At 43.3% G+C, this 21,735-nt stretch overlaps 1 pseudogene; it reads left to right on the top strand.

Annotated features, from left to right (window-relative positions):
• The first annotated feature begins 306 nt into the window (after positions 1-306).
• Positions 307-420, top strand: LOC136643433 (5S ribosomal RNA; annotated as a pseudogene).
• Positions 421-21,735: the final 21,315 nt, after the last annotated feature.

Below are 21,735 nucleotides of genomic sequence, written 5' to 3'. Positions count from 1 at the left end.
TCAACCTGCTTAAAGATTTCAATACTAGAACCCACGCGAGCATTCCAGTCACCTGACAATAGGAGCTGAACATGTTTGGTCTCAAATAGTCTAATAATGGTGTTTAAGTAATCCCATTGGTGGGCCCTCAAATCAGCAGAAGGAGCGGGCAGAATATAAATGTTGGCTACACATAAATCTCTAGTGGTGTTCTTAACCCTTACAATTTGAATCATACAAAAGCTATCAGCCATGTAGATAAGGTCGATACAAATGGCTGAAGTATACAAGATTACAAGTCCCCCCACAGGTCTACCATTAACCTCAGTCAACTGTTACCCTGCACATTCCTGATCTCATCTGATCTCGGAAGCTAAGCAGGGTCAGGCCTGGTTAGTACTTGGATGGGAGACCACCTGGAAATACCAGGTGCTGTAGGCTTATACCATAGTCTTTCGAGACTGAAGGTTGCCAACCATTGTGAGCAGGAAGTGAGAGAGATTTAAAGCCATGGTAACAAATAGGCTTGATGGACCAAGTTTCTTGCAGCAAAATTAAATCATAATTCTCTAAGAAAGGACCAAACTCAGGGTCACCGAGTTTCCCTGCCCAGCCGGCCACATTCCAGGATAAAACACACAAGGGTAAGTTCCTGGTGGCCAGCGTCTTAATTTGTCAGCAGGAGTCTGAATTAGGTAAGTGAAGTGAATGTCAGTCAGCACCAGAGTGCCGGAATGGTGCGTCTTCCTCTGGTTGCAGCGGTGATTACGTCCCCCCCAATGCTCTGCTCTATATGACATCTGCTCATGGCTAGCTGCTGTAGTGAGTCACTGCTCGTTGTTTGTTGGACTGGAATAGCTTCCGAGCAATGCACAAGTGCTTCTATACATACTGTGTTGGGCAAACCACATTGGGATGCAGGACAAACCTGTATGTGATCTTCTTCAATAGATTGTAATAATTGCTATCTGACCACATCTAAGTTGCCAATGATCTTCTTCTGTTCTTGATTAGGCATAGCTTTAAATGCCATCAATGCCTCTTGCACAAGATCTTGATCTATAATATCAAGTTGAAGCAGTGGGTCACAATCAGCCAAATCCACAGCTGTTGGCAAGCCCAGGAACGATACTGCTTTTGTTAACATTCCAGTGACAGAGGTTTGCGGCTGTAGTAGATGTGTCATCTCAGGGCAATCTTGAGTCCTGCTGGAATTAGTTTCTAAAATCACTGTGTGATTAGCATCACACAGACCAAAACTGCACATACAGTATTCAATTCATGCTGCCACATTGTGAGAAATGCCGTTGCCAACATTTGCTGTACATACTAGTGTGCACAGAAAATTGAATACTGCTATAGTCACAACATTTGTTATGTGTTTTCAGAAATAATCTTCAGTACTCCTCACATGTGACAGAGATATATCTCAAACAGGATACACAAAACAGAGATTGTCCTTTTTTTATAAAAAAAAAAAAAATGATGGGCACAGTCTAGTGGCCCACTGAAACGTCCTTGTTCTGCTGCATGTAGAATTTCCTCCCAGTGGCCTCCCCCTTCAAATCAGCTTCCTGCTCATGCACACGGAGGCTCACTGAGTGAGCTGAGCATAGCAGAAGACTCCTTGTAGCCTCCCGCTACAATTTTAAGGGTTAAAAACAACAACTTACTCTGCAATAGCAATGAGTTTGCACTCAGCGAGCACAATCTTAACCAGGTCTAACTACTACTAGAAGTAAGTCCTATTTTGTTCAATGGGGCTGACTTTCAGGAAAGTGTGGTTAGGATTGCAGCCAGAGACACTCTACAAAACTCTACATTTCTTCTAGTGGTATATTCATTGGTAATCGTGGTCAGGTGCAATAATAGTCCCACCAGTGTCCCTGGTAATTTGCACGTTAATTTCAGTGAGATGAGAATTTACATTGATTAAGTTTCCCACAAAGCAGAGGGCTGTTTATTCACAGATCAACAGCTGTTTTGGATATATAAGTACTCATTTTGTAGCTGCTGCAACACATGAACATGCATTAGTATCCTGGAAGCAGACCAGGCTCCTGCTGTCAGGGGAAGGAGGTGAAGTTTAGGAAAGCAGCATATCTGTATTGCTCAGACCAAAGAATGAGCCTGCCCTGAAGTCTAGCACATGATCTCCTTTGGCCTATCACTGTTCAAGAAACTTCTTGCTTGATCATCCTATAATTTTTACCTTATTGCTCAGTAGTGTTGTATAGACTAAATCCCTGCCTAACATTCCTCTGTTTCAAGAACCACCTATTGCCATAACCTGGCTAACTAAACAAAAGTGGGTTCTGTTTCATTTGTCACAGCAAGATGTCTCTTGAGTTTCATCCCCATAATCAGAAACTAAAAACTTTATCAAACACATCCGACATAATTATTAATTAACTGCTAAATCCTATCTAAGATAGGGCCGGCATGTGCTGGGCTTTACCATAGTGAGACACCATTCTGCTGTTGTAAAATGGCTGCCAGTGGAGCACTCCATTGATGGCCATTTTGGGAGAGCTACTGTATGAGGTAGCAATACTTCCAAAGGTCACTGGACCACCCAGTACCTGCCAGAGTAAGTATTATGGCACAGCAGGGCTCTCATCTGTCAAATATTGGTGAATGACATCGTTTGGATGTCTCCTGAAGCAAATCAAGCACAATCCATACCAGAAATATTATTTCTCTCTGTATAAAATGGCAACATTTCTATAATGGTTGTATTTCTGTAGCTTATCAGCATTTATAACTCTGCTCTCAGAAACCTTATATGTCTCTCGCTGCGTCAAAGGGAAATTTGCAGCAATGCAGGAATTGATCTACGGGGCCATCAGATGTAATACCAGATTACTGAGTCTATATAAAGCAACTTGTGTGTATAACGTGGCAAATTGATTCACATTCAGGTTTCCTTTTTGAGTCTCACTCTTTTCTCTTTCCCTTAACTGAATTTGTAATAAGTCACACTGTATTCTATGTAAGAGTTAATGGATGAAGCATTGTAATAACTCAGGAATGCCCCATAAAACACTTTATTGTACAGTAGTTTTCAAAGTGCTTGAACAAGAAGCATTATTATTCTGCCCCCCTCAATGAATTTTCTTGTATAAAACTAAAGATATTTCTTCTCTGTATTTGTCGTTCTAGAGTCAATTACCCAAACCCCTCATATGGTTTAATGATCCTCCTATCACTCTAACTTCATGTGCTATTATCAAGAGTTAATTTTAAAGCTGAGCTAATACTACTGATCCAGAAGACGAGAGTACATTTCATAAAAATTGTCTCTCCATGAAATGTGCCACCCCATTCAGGCAATTGTTTGGGGAAAGCCAGAAAACTGGACAAAAAATCATCTAACATTTGCAGAAATGTTCAGGCTATTCTAGGGCAGTATCTGGAACTGCAGAAAGCAGGGTATGAATCATTGGGCGCAATCCTAATCCACTTTCCAGCACTGACATAAGGGCAATGCAGCTCCAAGGTAAGGGAACAAACATTGCCTTACCTTGAGGAGGCCAGTCCCAACTGCAGGATGCAGCCAATGCCCCACTGACACACCTATGCCAGTGCTGGAAAGTTGGTTAGGATTGCGCCCATTGACTTTCAACTTGTGCTGACTTAACTTTCCATTGATAGCACAAACTTATACATGTCTACTCAGAGGTAAATCTCATTATGATCAATGGGGCTTACATCCAGGAAAGTGTGTATAGGATTGCAGCCTCAGGGCCAAATTCTATCCAATTTTCCAGTGCTGGTGCAGCAGTGCCAACAGGGCATGAACTGTATTCTGTGGTGGGGAGGCAGTCACAGAGGCCTCCTCGAGGTATGGGAACATTTGTTCCCTTATCTTGGGGCTGCATTGAAGCTGCACCAGTGCTGGAAAATTGGATAGGATTGGGCCCTCAGTTGTTAACTTTTTAACAGAGCAACTTAGGAGCTATCCTGAAGCAAGGCTTTCTCCATGGTGGCTCCCTCCCCAGCTTACCCAACCTAGTTGATCCTTGTGGATCCTTCAGGTTTAAAAGAGTTAACTCTAAACAGCTGGAACTGCTGTTGCAGACTATGGATTTCTAAATTGGGCTGTGATTTCCCCCTTGATTATTTTGTTTCAAGTATTCCAAAGTTAAGTGATTTTAGCTGTGAGCCTCCACAAGAGTACACTTGTAAATTTACTATACTATCAGTGAATTTGACCGAATCTAAATCCCAGAATAATTATGTAGATATAAATATAAATAATAAAATAACAGTGTAGCTAGATGGGATCTGTACCCTGTGACTGCATCTTCAATGCCTCTCTTTCAAACTTCACACTTTGTTTCTTTCTAGGCAAACATACCAGGTCATGATTTAAAGCATCCTGACCCAAATGACCCACTTTTGTGATAAATCTCTCAGCCCTAGTAGTTTCATAATTATTTATTATGGACTTTAATGGTTTGATTGGCTCTAAGTGTAACCTGCCCTGCTATCTGTTGTAAAGCTCAGAGAAATTATGTGCTGCTAAAGCATTGCCAGTAAAAACCATGTAAACACCAATGACAGGAGAAGGAATGGTGTAGATCACAAAACTTCAGCAGGCTCTTCAGCAGGTCTGAGTGATGGTTTCCTATGTTTTAAGTGCCAGTTCGCAAAACCAAAGTGTGAATTGTAGACCAGGAGCAAAGGTCACTGATCTAGGCTGCTTTGCTGATATTCTGTAAAGGAACAGGGACTTGAAGAAGGTGCTGCCGAAACATTGCAAGTGGAGGAAGGCTCTTAACACTTACCCCATCTGCCTCTTTTCCTTTGTAATCTTGTTCATCCAGACCAGAGGTGACAAACATAAGGCTCACAGAAGCTCTTTAACCAGCCCATGTAACAATGGTTGGGCTCTCCCAGCACCACAATCAGCTGCTCTCAACTACTGAGCTACAAAGTGATGCTTTGGCAGAAGTGGCAACTGCTGATAAGGCAGCCCAATTATCATGCAGGTCACCCTTTCAGCAGTGCTGAGGTGTCTCTGCTGAAAGGACAGCCCACATGATAATCGGGCTCTTCCAGTGCCACCCTTTCAGCAGCAACACTTCTGCCAAGGTACTGGGAGGGACTCAGAACTGTATGGAGGAAGAGACAGACCAGGAGAGGTGAGAAAGAGAGAAGTTGTTGATGCACTGGGAGAACCCAATTATCATGTAGGCTGCCCTTTCAGCAGTGCTGCTTCTGCTGAGGCATTACTTTGAAGAGCACCTCCCAGCTGCTGAACTGTGAAGTGACACTTTGGCAGAAGCAGCACTGCTGAAGTAGTAGCCTGCATGATAATTGGGCTTTCCAATATCTTGAAAATATTATCAAGATTTGCATATTTTCTGTCATTGATGATTTCCTACATAAGAATAAAGTGCTTAATTTCTGGACATCACCTGCTTAATGATGTCACTTTCAGCCCTCAGTAAATGCTATGTATACTAGTCGGCCCACTGTATGAAATGAGTTTGACATTCCAGTCCAGGCAATTTTCCCCAGGGATGGAAACGCGAGTCAGGCAACTTGAGTCCAAGTCGCAAAAATACAAGTGTTTCACCAACTTGTGTGTACTCGAGTCACCCATGTCGATGACTCTGGCACTGACTCAAGTTTCAGGTCACTGACTCAGAAATTAGTCATGGATGTGAACAACTGGAGTCTGAGTTTGGGTGTACTTGCTTACTTTTTTCAGTGCATGAAAGACCTCTTGGGACCATCATTCAGACCGGTGAACAGCAAGGAAATTTCCAGCCAGCAGGCAGGGAAGGGTTAATGTTTTGGTTTTGCACTGAACAGGATGTGGTGGGAGGGAGGCAGGAGTAGGCTCTCTTGTCCATCTCTGAAAGAACCAATTATTATTGGACAAAGGATGGGTGGAAGGAGGAGCCCAAGGGATGGGGTGGGGTTCTTGCCTTAGGAGTGACTAGAGAAGCCCACCAAGGGGGGAAAGGAAGAGGTGGGGAAGCCAAGGGGAGGTGGTTGCTAGCAATCAAAGAGACATTCATGGCCCCAGCAGGCTCACTTAATGACCGGTTGCAGTGGGATTACTTCTGAGTAGAGCTGCAAAGGATTGGGTTGTACTTGTTACTGCCTTGCAGCTGCTACACGCAACCCTCCTCCCGCTTGCAGCTTCTGTCCCCTCACATTGTTTGTCCTTCCCCCTCCTGCCTTGTCCAGTCCCTTTGGGTCTGTGCCTTAGTGTGCTTGGCACTCCTTTGGGAAACGTGATGTGAAGGGGGAGGGGTTTGTCGCTGGGTTTTAAATGGAACCAATATTTCTTCTGCACTCACTGCACTGCTACACTTGCTTGAATAACAACAACAGCACAGCTTTTGTTTACATAAATGAAATGGCGCTTGATTTTTCCGTGGAGTTGCACCTTGCTTCACAAAACACTCTGACGCAAGTCAAAATGACTCACGGAGTTCCGAGGGCAAGTCACCACGGGCACGCGATATGACTTGTGCACAAGTTGAGTCAAAGGGGGTGGGGCGGGGCAGGGCTAGACTTGAGTCTCCCGCAGTAACTCCAAACCATCCATGGTTCCCCCCCCCCCGATTTTTGTCAGCCTCATGTTTGTTGCATCACATGGAGAAACGGCTGGGATGAAAGGGACTGCAGGCAAAAGTGGGGGAGGGGGAATTAAGCATTTACAGCCAATCCTGAGCTGCCCAGAGCGCCCAGGTTTGGCGGCACCAAGAAGGGCTGCTGCCGAATTCGTCCCCTTTCCCCGAGTAAGGTAAGCAGCCCTGCAATGGAAAAGGCACTCGTGTAGGGTGCACAGCCAAGCTCCACAGATCCTCCTGCTGCCTGCCCCCAGCACGCCTCCCTCTGCCCTCTCTCTACCCCTGCCGGCCTCCTCCCTCCCCGGAATGCCTTGTCCCTGCCCCATCCATGCCCCCGCCTCCCGTTCCACAGCTCTGCGGTCCAGGGGACCGCTGAGCCGCGAAACCTGGGCGACCACCCTGCGCTAGGCCAGCACCAGCCAGCGCTGGGCTAGCACCGGCAGTACTCCCCCTGCAGGTCACATCCCCCCTCGCCCCCTTTGCAGTGCCTTGTCTCCACTGAACAATTAGATCTGCCCTTAGGTGCTCTGTATGTGTTTATCAAAGAGTGCATAAACCACTTCCCCTTTCAATGGGGGAAAGATGACAACAGCCTTAAATCTAGCAAGGCTACAGAACAGCTATAGTCTTTTACTGGAACATGTAGATAGAGAAAATTATAATATTTTAAGGCCCCCAACATGTTGAAAGGGTTGCTAGCAGGAGACTGAGGAAAATCCTTTCTTCCAGTCTACCGCAACAGAGATGGAGAGTAGACATTTACAGGAAGTGGTTTTTCACCGCTGAAATAGTCTCTCCAGAAGTAAATTATTTCACTAAACTGAATCCAAATGAAAATAAGAATCAGCATTTTGTACCCATTGCTCATTGATTCACAATCTCCATGGGGTTATTCTGCGGTTTCCTGCTATAGTCTGTGTTACTGATAATCTCAAAAGATGTGGTATTTCTATCATAAACAGTTTCATCATTCCTTGTCTTGATGGCAGTTTAATTCATTTATTTTTAAAACCACTAGAAATGCTGATTTTGGCAGCAGATTTCAGTTAAGAGTTGCCTTTCCCCCCTATGCTTTTGACACCTTCGTTATGCACAAAAATTCAAGAGATGCAGCTTTTCAAGCAGTAGACGCTTAGGGGCAAAATGTTTGCAGGTCATACAGTTGTTAAAGTCCCAAGAGCTCTACTAGGGAGAAAAGGTGGCACTTTCATCTTTAATCTATATTGCATATGGCTGAAAAGTCCTGTTGACTTCAGTGAACCTGTCCTGTAGGAAGCATTTTGGTATTTAGTTTCTTCATGGGGCTTTATTATCTTTAGGAACCATGGCATTGCAACATGCTTCTAAATATAAGAGTTGGGCTGCAATCCTATGCACACTTATCTGAGAGTAAGTCTCATTGAACTTAGTGGGTCTTACTGCTGAGTGCACATGCCTAGGATGGCACCATTAGAGACTGAAACACAAATTTCCCAGCTAAAAGTTCAACAAAACCCTAAGCCTGGGTAATTCAGTTTGAATCTAGCTTCTACCAAAACTCACTCCTATCTGAATGTAGAGAGAAAAAGAAGGGTATTTACAGCCACAAACTTTCCAAACCCAGGATGCCTCAGCTAATCAGCTCCCTGATTGCTTTTCTCATGCCCTCAAATGTTCATCTGAATGCATGCAGGACTGCAGGGGAACTGGAATCCAGTGGTCTGACAAACCCTACATGCATGCCTGGCCAAAGGTCTGGAGGTCCTGTGCACATTCAGTGTACATGTGAAGACTCCAAGACCACAGCTGGAGACCTTGCCTTTGTAAACTTTCTCTATAACATGGTTGGAGTTTGTGCTCACACACTGTACAACCAATGTACATACAATACATCGTTTTTTTAGACCCCTCCTTAAAACCAAATACGGGAAGGGTAGGAGCAATGCCCATGAAGTAGGATCCTTCTCCCCACTGTAGGCACATTCTGACCAAAATCTGAACAGCCCTAGAGAAAACACTGTCAAGCTTTCTGGAACCAGCTGCCTGGCAAGGGACCAATATACACAGAACTAGGGAAAGGAATATTCTATTAGCCTGCCCAGAGGCTCTGTTAGAAAAAGTCAGAGAGCTGAAGGCAAGATTCAAAAAAGAACAAGCATCATTAACCAGACTAGATACTATAAGCATTTTGTTGCTTTTATTGGTTTCCATTTATCAGTTTTCAGCACAAAAATTGTTCCTTTATTGGCATACTTTTTATGAAATTGCTATGGCCAAGAAGCATCAGAGACCACCCCAGTACTTAGGAGGGGATTTGCAAGATGACCTAGATTAAGGGGTGAATCTATACACCTTCCTTTGATGTTATTTGGCATACCTTGGCCCTGATTCAGGGGAGACTTTTAGTTTTCCCTTGACAAAAAATAACTAAGCACATCCTCAAGGAACAACCTTTCCCTCAGTACAGTTGGCTATAACATGAACAGAATTTAGCAGACCTGGAAATTGAAGCTTTCCCCTTTTCTATGACCTAAAGTGGCCCTATAACCATATTCAAAAATCATCAAAACAGGGAAAATTCAATTTCTAGGTAATCAACATTTATTTTCTCACCTGATTTACCCCTGCTGGAGATCTATCAGAGGTGTCATTGCTGCAACATTAGGCATAATCCTAGGCATGCCTACTCAGAAGTAAGCTCCATTGCATTCAATAGGACTTACTCCCAGGTAAGTGTGCATAGGATTTAAACCTTACAGCCCAATCCTGGGCTGCCCAGCGCATGGGGCTGCAGCAGTGCTGAAAATGGTTGCCGCTGCATCCTACATGCTCCAGGCAGCTGCTGCCTCCTTCTCGCGATAAGGGGACTTTCATCCCCTTCCCCAGCATAAACCGAGTAGCCCCGCAATGGGCACAGTGAGGTCCATATTCATACTTGAACTCAGAAGGGGGGACAATGACAAAGTTTGCTTTGATTTGGTCACATGGTAAGCCCTGCTGCAGATGTAATAATAACTTATAATAATAATAACTTTATTTCTACCCCGCCTTTCTCCCCGAAGGGACTCAAGGCGGCTTACAACATATTAAAAACAATTTAAAAACAAATAAAAACATATTAACACATACTAAAAACAGCAGTCAGAGTAAAAATAGGTAAAAAGAGCATAGAGCAGCAGCAAGTCATAAAAGAATCAGGCCTGTAAAAAAAAAAATATTAAAAGATGTTAAAAAATGTTAAAAGGCCAAGAACTCAGAAGGCCTGTTTAAACAGAAGGGTCTTCAGGCCTTGCCGAAAGGTCTCAAGAGAGGGAGCCATTCTTAAGTCAAGGGGAAGGGAGTTCCATAGCGTTGGTGCCACTACTGAGAAGGCCCTATTTCTTGCAGCAGATGTAGATCTGTCTCACTTCTGCAGAATGTTGAAACTGTGGAAAATGAAACTAGACAGACGAATAGATTAAAAGACATCCCCAATACTTATTTCCTGACACATTTGGAAAGCATTTAAAATGATGTTTCCAACAATGTGAAAGATTTCAATTTTGAGAAGTTTATCTTGGCTTCAGTCTACAGAATTTTATTTATCACACCCAAGGGGATATATTCATTCAAAATGTGAAAATGGTTTGCAACTAAAATGGCAATCTGGTTTTCCCCTCTCATCCGGGAACAGATTCACATAGGCTTCACATATTGGCCCAATGCTAACAAGGGCCTGTGCCAGCAGAACGTGTGTTCTGCTGGTGCACGCTGTCACAAACACGCCGCAAAGCACTTTGCCACTGTGCAAGGTCCAGGTACCCTGATGGGAAGGCCGGAGACTTCCTGTTGGTGCCAGTGGTTGTCAGGAGGCCACCAGAGCAGATAAATCCAGTGCAGGGTGGGGGGAGCACAGTAATGGGGCTGGGGTGAACAGATTGGGCCAGGGAGGGAGCAGAATCGGCAGTGGTGGTCCACACATATCCAGACCCCCTTCCTGGTCTGATCTGCCTGCATGGATCAACACAGACTATTGATCAACACAGCGATATCACTGGTTCAGATCCAAGTTGACCCATTGCAGCTGCTGTGGCTTACCCCTGGGCAAATGGACAAATGCCCCAGGGAGCACACCAGATAACAAGAGACCTCATCCTGCTGCCCTCCCTTGCATCTGGCATTCTGACATAATCCATTTCTAAAATCAGGAGGTTGCACATACACATCATGGCTTGTACCCCATAATGGATTTTTCCTCCAGAAACTTGTCCAATCCTGTTTTAAAGGCATCCAGGCCAGACGCCATCACCACATCCTGTGGTAAGGAGTTCCACAGACCAACCACACGCTGAGTAAAGAAATATTTTCTTTTGTCTGTCCTAACCCTCCCAACACTCAATTTTAGTGGATGTGCCCTGGTTCTGGTGTTATGTGAGAGTGTAAAGAGCATCTCCCTATCCACTCTGTCCATTCCCTGCATAATTTTGTATGTCTCAATCATGTCCCCCCTCAGGCACCTCTTTTCTAGGCTGAAGAGGCCCAAACGCCGTAGCCTTTCCTCATAAGGAAGGTGCCCCAGCCCCGTAATCATCTTAGTCGCTCTCTTTTGCACCTTTTCCATTTCCACTATGTCTTTTTTGAGATGCGGCGACCAGAACTGGACACAATACTCCAGGTGTGGCCTTACCATAGATTTGTACAACGGCATTATAATATTATTATTATTATTATTATTATTATTATTATTATTATTATTATTATTATAAATTGATTATCAGGTGAGCTTTCTGCCAACTTCTGCTTTTATTTTTCACACTATAGCAATATCACTTTCCTGCTAACTTCATTAACTGATATTCACAGTTGAATGTGAAGGGAGATCTAAATAGTTTCCTCTGCACACACCAATGCACAGGGATCGTTTCTCTGGGGCAAATGCATGAAATCCCAGGGACATGGCCAGTGAGCATGGAGGTTTGGGAATGTGGCTTGTCAGTTTGTTCCCATCCCCCCATCCACTGCAGACATAACATCCACATAGGGTTACAGTGTGCAATGTATTTCTGATTCAGCTACAAATACCAGACACAGAGGTATTGTCTGTTCCATCCATATCTGCAAGCAAAAGCCTTTCTACAGAAATATCTGAAAAAGTCAGTGGATCTTTCAAAAGTCACTTACAAGACCATTTACAAAGGACTTACAGGGCTTAGAGGCCACCATTCTATAAGTATATTTTGTACTTTTTGTATTGAATTAAGAAATGAATAGCATAGACAGAGAGAAGGAATTCTCAGAGCAGCTAATAAGATGACAGTTCAGTTGTCTGCTTCACTGTCAGATGTCAGTAGTACATTGGGAGATTTTCTCTTTCTGTTTTTTTTTTTTTCTTTTGCCTGGAGGAACAGAACAGAGGAATGAGAAAATGGAGAGTGTTTGTGCCAAGGTCAGCGCTCAACACACAGAATTGGACTCTGCAAGAACATTATAAGGAGTCAGATTTGGGTCAGCTGCTGCTAGTTGAAAATGTCAGGGAAAGTCTGCTATTCCCACGCCTTGAACCAATGAATACTAAGAAGTAATGAAATCTCAATTGAAGAACTGGTTTTATACAGCTGTAAATGTCTCAGGGTATACCACAGGGAATGACCAGCAAGATTTCAGCTATATCACTTTAATGACAACGACAAACAACAACAATAATAATTAAGGGCCCAATCCTATCCAACTTTCCAGCTCCAGTGTAGCCACAATGCAGCCCCATGTTAAGGGAACACATGTTCCCATAACTTGAGGAGGCCCCAATGACTACACTTCCACTGCAGGATGCCGCGCAAACCCCATTGGTACAACTGCACCAGCAATGCAAAATTGGATAGGATTGGATGCTCAGTCACCTCTTTCACAAGTCTGACTCAGATAATCTATGAAGTCTGATTACACAGGCCAACACACATTTTGCTTCCTTAAACGTTATACCAATTCCTGGGTATATTTGGGGTGCCAATTCCAAAAATGGCATCCGTTTTACCTGTACCATAGCTTCCTCATGAGTTAGCTGCTTGAACCATTCACTAATGAGACTATACTATATCTCCAAAACTAGACGTGATAGGGCAAAACGGATGCCATTTTTTGAATTGGCACTTCAAATTCATATCAAACCACCATAAAGTTTGGGAAAAACTTTTTTGACCCTCAGTTTTGTAGGGTTATGTTATCTGTTGAATATTGTGTGAAACTTTTATATTTGGACTGGAGTTTGCTTTCCGAATTAAGCTGATTAATGTGATTTTTTTTTCAACATTTTGTTAGTGATTTTTTAAAAATAATTGGTACACTGTATATTTCATTATTATTATCCACCTTGAGCCTTCAGATTGAATTGTGTTGTTCATTAACATGTACCATCTTTTTGGATAGTGGAGACCATCTTTTTATGTGCTTTTCTGAAAATAAGTAGCTTTTGAATTTGCAGGGTGAAAGTAAAAACTTATATTCATTAGTCCCATATCCTAGAAAGTATTATAACAACCAGTTCAAAATCATCATTTTGATACCTCACTTTTACTCTAGCATCTGTTCTCAGAACCACTACATACATGACAAATTTTCTACTTGGAAATTAGTTCCGTACTGAAAGTTGCATTAATCCTCCATACAGTTTGCTGCATTTGCATGTACATAAGATGCATGTACATAATCCTAAATGCATGACATAGGAGCAATTATTGGTAACAGCATGGCCTGGGCTGTATCCAGCATGGGTTAAGAGGCAGCAGGAGGTTTCCTCAAGGTGAGATTTTTAAAGGAAGAAGAGGAGGCATCCTGCCCCCTCCTGGACCCAATCCACCCCGTTCTGCTCTCCCCCTGCCCAGAAATGCCCCCCCCACTCCAGACTGCCTTCCTGCTACCCTCCCCAAGGCCCTCCCCAAGGCCCAGCAACATACTTATCTCCAGAAGTCTGGATACAGTGCAGGCAGAATGGTGCAGGCCTCTCCACTGGTGCTGCCTACTCACACGGTTTCACGAATGTGCTTCACAACACCTTCAACCTTAGGATTGCACTGTGAATAATTTATTATATTGTGAATTAATACAATAGTTAATTGTAAAATGTTTTATTGTAAAGCAAACCCCTTGTAAAGCAGGGATCCAATGTACATCAATTGTGTATCATGGATTGTTTTGCTGGTGTGATTACTGCTGAGAGGTGCCACTATTTAGACTCCAGTGTGCACCACATACACAAGCCAACTTTTTAGTGTGTGCCAATTAGACTTGAATAACCACTACATCTTTAGTTTTGTATTCAAATCACTAACACGGATTAGAATACCCATGTGTTCGTGCATACATGTTAACACTGTTTTATTCTGGATTAATTTATCCAAAATAGCTACTATCAGCAGGGTTTCCCAAACTAGGGCATTACAATGCCCAAGCCAGGGAAGCCCTATCCTTGTCCCTTTAAGGGGTGGGGGGAAGGGGAAGACAGCAATCAATCTCCAGGATCACACTGCTGCCAGGGACAGGAGGGGATTTTTTTAGTTACCAGGAGCCAGCGCATGAGTCGGGGGGGGGGCGTCCGGGGAGCCCTCCACAATGATCTCCATGCCTCCAAACATCTAAAAAGAACAAAAAAAGGACACTTCCAGTTTTCGTCATGAAACTAGAAGTGCCTGGTTTGGGCTTTTTAAAAAAAAAAAGTTGTTTGGAGATGCAGGGGGGGATTTTAAAAAAAAAACCCTTTGCAGGGGATAAAACGTAATCCTCCTGTCCCTGGCAGCAGGGTGATCTTGAGGATTGTGTTGTTGCCTTAGCCCTTCCCCTGCACACACTTACTTTAACTCCTGAGAACCAAGGTATTACCAGTGGTCTGTACTCGCAATCTTTAAAATGAATTTACTTCTTCATTCCTCTCATAAACACGTGCTAAAACTGGGTGTTCTCTTGGCACATTACTTGGCACTTTATGATTCTGTTGAGAAATGAATGGTTGCTGTATCCAATGGGATAGCTCAGTGTGGCTGTGCATTCAAACCCAGTGTCAAGAGCAACTTGGAATAGGAACCTTTGCATCTGTGGTCTGTTGCCTAGGCAGTGAATCACAAAGCTGCAAACTTAACACTTCCCAAGGCTTTCCAGGTTCCGAGGTGGTGCTTCCAACCAAACAGCCCATTGGTAGAGGTGTTTGAAAATTGTGTTATTTACGTTACTCAGAAGTAAGCCCATTGTATTCAGTAAGATTTAGGCTGTGATCCTACCTTCCTTACCAGAAACAAACACCTCTACCCATTGGTCTCCCTAATCAAGTAGGGCTATGAAAGTTTTTCAGTCATTTGCATGTTCTGCAGAAGTCTCCTGAGTCTGCATCACCTCCACCCAAACATGGTGGCTCCTTATCACTGCCAACCACCTTTTGGTCTCTGATATCTTAAAGCAGGAACGTCCAAACTTTTTGGCAAGAGGGCCACATCATCTCTCTGACACTATGTCAGGGGCTGAGGAAAAAATAATTAATTTACATTTCAAATTTGAATAAATTTACATAAATGAACATATTAGAGATGGAACATATATGAATGAATGAAGGTCTTGCAATAACTCAAGGCCTATAAAAGACCTTGCACAAAGCAAGGCCAGCCTTTCCTTTGCTGTCGCTGCTGCATCACAGATGTGAAACAGCAAGCAGTGGAGGGAGCTGTCAACCCACAGCTCATGTAAGAGGTCGAACAGTTGCCCTCACACTGAGAGCAGTTGTGTAGGGCCAGTGCAGGCTCCAGCAAGTTTCCGGAGGGCCAGAAGCTAATTGGAGACTGGGGGCTCCCTGTGGGCTGGATTGGGAGTCCTCAAGGGCTGCAAAAAAACCCCTGGGCCGGGGGTTAGGCATCCCTGTCTTAGATCATCCATGAACATAACTCTCAGCAGATGACTCTGGATAGTATTGAAGACCAAAATTAGGCTAATGGCGCCAAAAACAGTTTTGTGGGTCAGACCTTCCTAACTGGGGAAATTGATTATCCTTGTTTAATCCCTTTTTTCCTTGGGACCTCATAATCTGATACAAAATTATAAACTGAGAAAATTTAGGGCAGCCCTTCTCATAATGTTAAAAGAAACATCAGAGCTACCTTCCTGGACTGTCAAGGCTGACCAAAAAGCCCAGGGAAAGGCAGATGGAACACATTAAAGGATCCAAAGCAGATTACAAGAGTGTGCTCTGCATTATCTCTCCATGCCCTCTGCAAAGAACCAGATCCTTCCTGAGGGCAGGGGAGGCCTTGGCTGTAAAAAGGCCTTTTCAGTTCCTTTTTGAACTTTGGCTATAGAAAACCTGGTTTGCTTTAATGTGAAATCTCAGCTTCAAGGAACCCTTTTCCTGTCAACGTCATACAGCTAAAACGGAGGGATGTCTGGCTGCGGTAGTTATTTTGATCTTTAGCCGTTGGGTATGTTGGTTGCCAGCCCAGCTGCTTTGTCTGACTTGTTACACAAAATACTTTAAATAAAATGATACATACATGTGAGGCAACACAATAAAAAGCAACTTTTTATGCAGTTGATATGGAATTAATTTTTGTTTTGTTAGAAATTTAACCTTTCTCTTGTTAGTGCATAACAATGTCTCTAAAAGAGCCAAAATGAAGAGCAATAGTAGTAAAACCTCCTCAGACTGAAGAGCAGGATATAAAATGTACAGTTGGCATCCTTCAGTTTCGGAAGACCACGGTATCGCGCTCTGAATGGTGCTTAGTGTCCAGTGCGCGAAGCCTGGGTAAAGTAGATATGGAGGATGGACTGTTACCCATGCAGCAAATCCCCCCTCTCCACGTCGCTGAAATGGTCCAATGGAAAGGCAGAAGCCAATACAGTTGGTTCCAGTGGCGTCGCAGGAGTTGCCAGAACGTGACTGTGTTCAGCCATGAACTGCCTCAGGGACTCCGGCTCCGGATTTTGCCTCGAGGTTAACTCCTGAAGCCTTTTCCGTAACTGGATGTAGCCACAAGGCAGTGGAGGTTAATAGATACATTTTTTAAGGCACATGTAGGGAATGGGATTGAAAACTGCCCCTCACCTGCCATCTTCCCTTGCTGTACTCCTTTGGTTTACACTGTTGTCTGCTTCAATATTAGAACTGAGTCAGACTGAAAAATTGCTTAGGACAGTGGAACTCAGCAAGGTAAAGTAGAAGAGGAATGGGTTTTGCTCCCATTCTTCACACGTCCGGGGGGGGAAATAGCTGCCATTACTTGGTGCCATTACTTGGTATCTTACACTTAAGTCCAAGGAGTTCCAAAGCAATTTACTATAATTAAAAACAAGACCAAATACAAATCATTAAACCCAATAGAGTAGCCCAGTGTTTCTCAAACTGTGGGTTGGGACCCACTAGGTGGGTCGCAAGCCCATTTCAATATTTTATTTTTAATATATTAGCCTTTATGCTACCATGGGGTGTGACTGCATTTGGGGAAATGTCACAGACCTCTACTTTTAACAAGCTACTATGTATATATTTTTAACAATGCTAGTCAATTGGACTTACTCCTAGGTAAGCGTGAGTAGGATTGCAACCCAGGATTGTTAAAAATGTTCCTGATTGATGATGTCACCTCCAGTCATGACATCACTTTCAGTGGGCCCTGACAGATTCTCATTCTAAAAAGTGGGTCCTGGTGCTAAATGTGAGAACCACTAAATGTGAGAACCTGGTGAGAACCACTGGAGTAGCCAAAAAAAGAATAAGAAAGTAAAAGATCAAAAATAAATAAAAAGGGCAAATAGAAAGGACCTCATCTGGCTTCCTTCAAAAAGATTCAGTGCAAAGCAAGCCTCCCCAGAGAGAGAATTCCAAAACCATGGCACCAGTTGAAAAGATAAAGAATAGACTGCCCTCCAGAGCTTGATCTGTGAAAGGGGCAGGGAAACAGATAAAATACTCATTGTGTCTCCATCACATCCAGTTTTGTCCTAAGCAAATGAACAATAAACCAGGAAATTCCATATTCAAATGGCACCTCTGCCTTGAACTCACTCACAGCCCAGTCCTAGGCATGTCCACGCAGAAGTGTGTTCAATAGGGCTTGCTCCCAGGAAAGTGTGTATAGGATCACAGCTGGATGGCCCAATCCTATCTTCTCGAAATACAAGCATACCGTGAGTTCTGCCGTCATGGCAGTAGCTTCAGCACTAAAACCGGTGCAAGAGCTGGAAGGTTGCATACCTCCAGTGCAGAGCAAGCACAAGCAACATTCTGCCAGAGAAGGGACAAGAATTAGGGTAGATATGGGCTGAATGAGGGACAGGGATGGATCTCAGCTGCACTGGCATCCTCCATATCCAGCACTCCAATTCCAGGGTTGACATGCCCCCTGCAGGCTCCTCGGAGCTACACCAGCTACAGAGCTGACATAGATCTGAAGAGTCCCATCAGGGAGCATGCAGTAGCCTGTAAAGTTTTTCTGTTCTTACCTTTCCTGACCAGTCTGGTCCCCAATCAGCATATAGGATGTTGCCAGGAGCCCTGCATCATACACTCTGGCAGGGGATAGGATTGGGCCACACATGACCTTAGAGAAGCTAGTAGTGTCTCCGCTTCAGCTCACCCTCCTATCTACATACTCAGGTACCTACCTAGATAACAGGTCTTCCTCACATGGTCATTGTCAGGATTACAAGATAGTGCACATAAAATGTTTTGAAAGTGCAATTCCAATTCTAATTATTACAATTACAGTTCACAAAGCACAAAATAAAACTGTGAGTCTCACACACTGACCCATTAAAATTTATCTGCTGTATTCTCTTGCCAAACAGCTTTTGCAACATCTGATAAATAGATGCATTTTACACATGCAATGACTTTTTGCCTTCCTGCTGTCCCAAAAACCATTAGAAAGAAAAGCCCTAACAATAATTCTATTTGAAAACTGTTATACCTAACTAGTATTGTGACAGCAATTGGCGAAACAGAAATAGAACCAAAAAAATGGCAATTCTATTCACAACAGATGAGGGAAAGCTTTATTAGAAAAGAAAGGCAATTTGAAGAGAAAGGCCCGTTAGCTTCCTGTCTCTTTCCTACAGTTGTTATCCTTGGCAGCAAACAAATGGCTTAGCACAAATTGGATTTCAACCAAGTGAAAGAACAAGCAGCCTTTCAGTCAAGCCAGTGCACATTATTAATGTTCAATGAAATACTGAAAAGATGTATAAATAAAATTATTCAGATGAAGGCCATGCTTTTTTACATTTTAATTTTCTTCTGTTTAAAGGGAACATAATTGTTTTGAGAAGCACCAGTTTTTGACAGCAAAAATAATGGGTTAGTTTTTTGGGAGGGCGGGGAGTTCAGTAAAGTATATTCTAAGTTCTCGACCCCATCAGAGATCATGAGACACCTGGAATCTCAAGGGGGACACCAGAGGTGATCTGGTGTTGCTGAAGGGCAATCAGCATCTGAGAGTCACATCTATTTCCTCCCATACTTCCCCCCCCCCCATAAGACCCTGAGCAGGAACTCTGTGATCAGCAGCTGCTGGAAGGAGCTTCTTATCAGCCAGACACAAGAGTGGGAATATCCTTTTGCCAGGCAAGACAGTGGAGGAGGAAAAAGATGGCAGCATTCAGGCTATAATACCTTTTAATACAGATCCCAGCGTATAGCGAGCAGATACATGCTGCTACACTAAAGAGCATCCACAAACTCATCCTTCAAATAGGTGGTTGGCTCAATATCCAGGTGAGTTTTGGCACAAAATGTACACTGAACCCATTTTTGCCCAGCCCACAGGTGTACACATTTGGTCCCTGTTGCGTTTATGCAAAGTTGGACAGAAATGGCTTTAAAGGGAGCCAAGTCTAGAGAGTTCACTGGACTAGACAAAAGCAGTTGTCCTAAGTAAAGCCAACCAGATTCAGTAGGGGAGAAATTTATGCAACAGCAGGGCTTCCCTCTTTGCAGCTGAAGAATACAGTGCATGGGGATGCACAGTTGAGTCCAAGTGTCATCCCTGTTGCAGTACCCATCTGCACTCTCATTGGGTCAATTGCTTTTTTGATATTTATGCACTGCTCAGCACCATCTGAGGTCACTGGTTGTGTGAAGTTACAGTACTATCAGAGCCAGTGTCTTTGTACTCATGGGATCTTTAAAAAGACAAAAATGCAAAGTTTTCCTTAGTAATGATATTCACTAGACCAGACATCTGGTCTAGTTAGTTTCATCACTCCAACTATAGGTTTAAGTTAGAGCAGTGATTCTCAAACATTTTGGATTCTGGAACCCTTTACACCCCTAAATGGTGTAACTCCCAAAAAAGACTTATTAACCTTGAAGAAAGAAGCAAGAATGCATTGATGAAATGTGCAGGTGAAACTAATGATGAGGATGAAAAAGGAATGGGGGGAGTTTGGAAACCAAATATGCCCAGTTTGGAAATCCCATCTCCAAGCTGAGGCCAAAGTCCCTCTGAAGTTCAGACTTTGTTTGAACTGAGATTGCCACCAGGCAACCCTGCCTGTCAGGCTGAACTAATGCACAAGCAAACGTACCTTTGCAAAGAGGGAGGAACCAGGGCAAGCACAGATTCCCTAGCAACCTTCAATCTTTCTAGGCCTCTTCAGCCTAGAAAAGAGACACCTGAGGGGGGACATGATTGAGATATACAAAATTATGCAGGGGAAGGATAAAGTGGATAGAGAGATGCTCTTTACACTCTCACATAACACCAGAACCAGGGGACATCCACTAAAATTGAGTGTTGGGAGAGTTAGGACAGACAAAAGAAAATATTTCTTTACTCAGCATGTGATTGGTCTGTGGAACTCCTTGCCACAGGATATGGTGATGGCATCTGGCCTGGATGCTTTTAAAAGGGGATTGGACAAGTTTCTGGAGGAAAAATCCATTACGGGTTACAAGCCATGATGTGTATGTGTAACCTCCTGATTTTAGAAATGGGCTATGTCAGATGCAAGGGAGGGCACCAGGATGCAGGTCTTTTGTTATCTGGTGTGCTCCCTGGGACATTTGGTGGGCCACAGTGAGATACAGGAAGCTGGACTAGATGGGCCTATGGCCTGATCCAGTGGGGCTGTTCTTATGTTCTTAAGCAATAGAAGACAATTTGTAGGCTTTATCCTCAAGTCCTGAACATTCCTGAATATGCACCATTTTCTGTCTAGGTAATGGTACATACATGGAAATTCATGTTTTCTTCGGATTGGAATTTGATGAATTGGGCCTGGAGGTCCTCCACAAATGAGACCTCCCCACTAGGCAAGGGTATATTTTGCTTGGGAACATTTAAAACTGCCAGGGAAATCTGGGAACAAACTTCCCAAGTATGGATTGTTCCCATTTTCTTAGGGAAAAAAAAAGTTAACAAAGGCCCAATTTTTCCCCAAGAATTCTCTGAGAAAGTTCAGTATAGGGGTGGTAACACCACTACTTGCCAACATTTATTAAAATCTTTGTATTTTCAAATAAAACCATCATGTTACATATCTCATTTGATGTGCAATTTCATGCAGAATGCAATGAAACAAATCACATTGAAATATCTCTATTAAATCAAAAGTTATAGCCAAAAAACAGCAGGGTGGGCAATGCTATATCATCACACCCACTGCATGGGAGGAGTTCCATCATAGAGATGACGCATTGGCCTCCTGCACCATGTGACGCAAACCCTAGTAAAGCCGCTGTGAGGCAAGCTAGGGGGAATTTACCCATTGTTTGCCCATCATCACTAAGATGCAGAAAAGAACTGAGAAATAACGAGGGAATGACTTGGATGTCTTCATATTTAAAGCAAGTAATAAAAAGAGAGTGTCACTGAATAGTAAAATACAAGGTCAGGCATTTGTGGCTAATTGATAAGCATTTTTGATTGATTAGCATTACCCCTGCTAATTGGGTAAGAGGCACTTTTTCAAGTGGGTGCTCCTTTTTTTAGCAGGGGGAGAGTAACTGGCCCACCTCACCCCAGCAGTGTCTGTTCTAGTGGCTGTCTGCTGGTATTCATTTGCATCTTTTTAGATTGTGAGCCCTTTTGGGACAGGGAGCCATTTAGTTATTTGATTTTTCTCTGTAAACCGCTCTGTGAACTTTTAGTTGAAAAGCGGTATATAAATATTGTTGATTGATTGATTGATTTTTATTAGCTTGGTACTCGTCCACTGGAGATAGTACAACAGC

Source organism: Tiliqua scincoides, chromosome 2, assembly GCF_035046505.1.
Source record: "Tiliqua scincoides isolate rTilSci1 chromosome 2, rTilSci1.hap2, whole genome shotgun sequence".
NCBI lineage: Eukaryota > Metazoa > Chordata > Lepidosauria > Squamata > Scincidae > Tiliqua > Tiliqua scincoides.
Note: the sequence above shows the minus strand (reverse complement) of the source record. Positions and strands in the feature narration are given on the sequence as shown.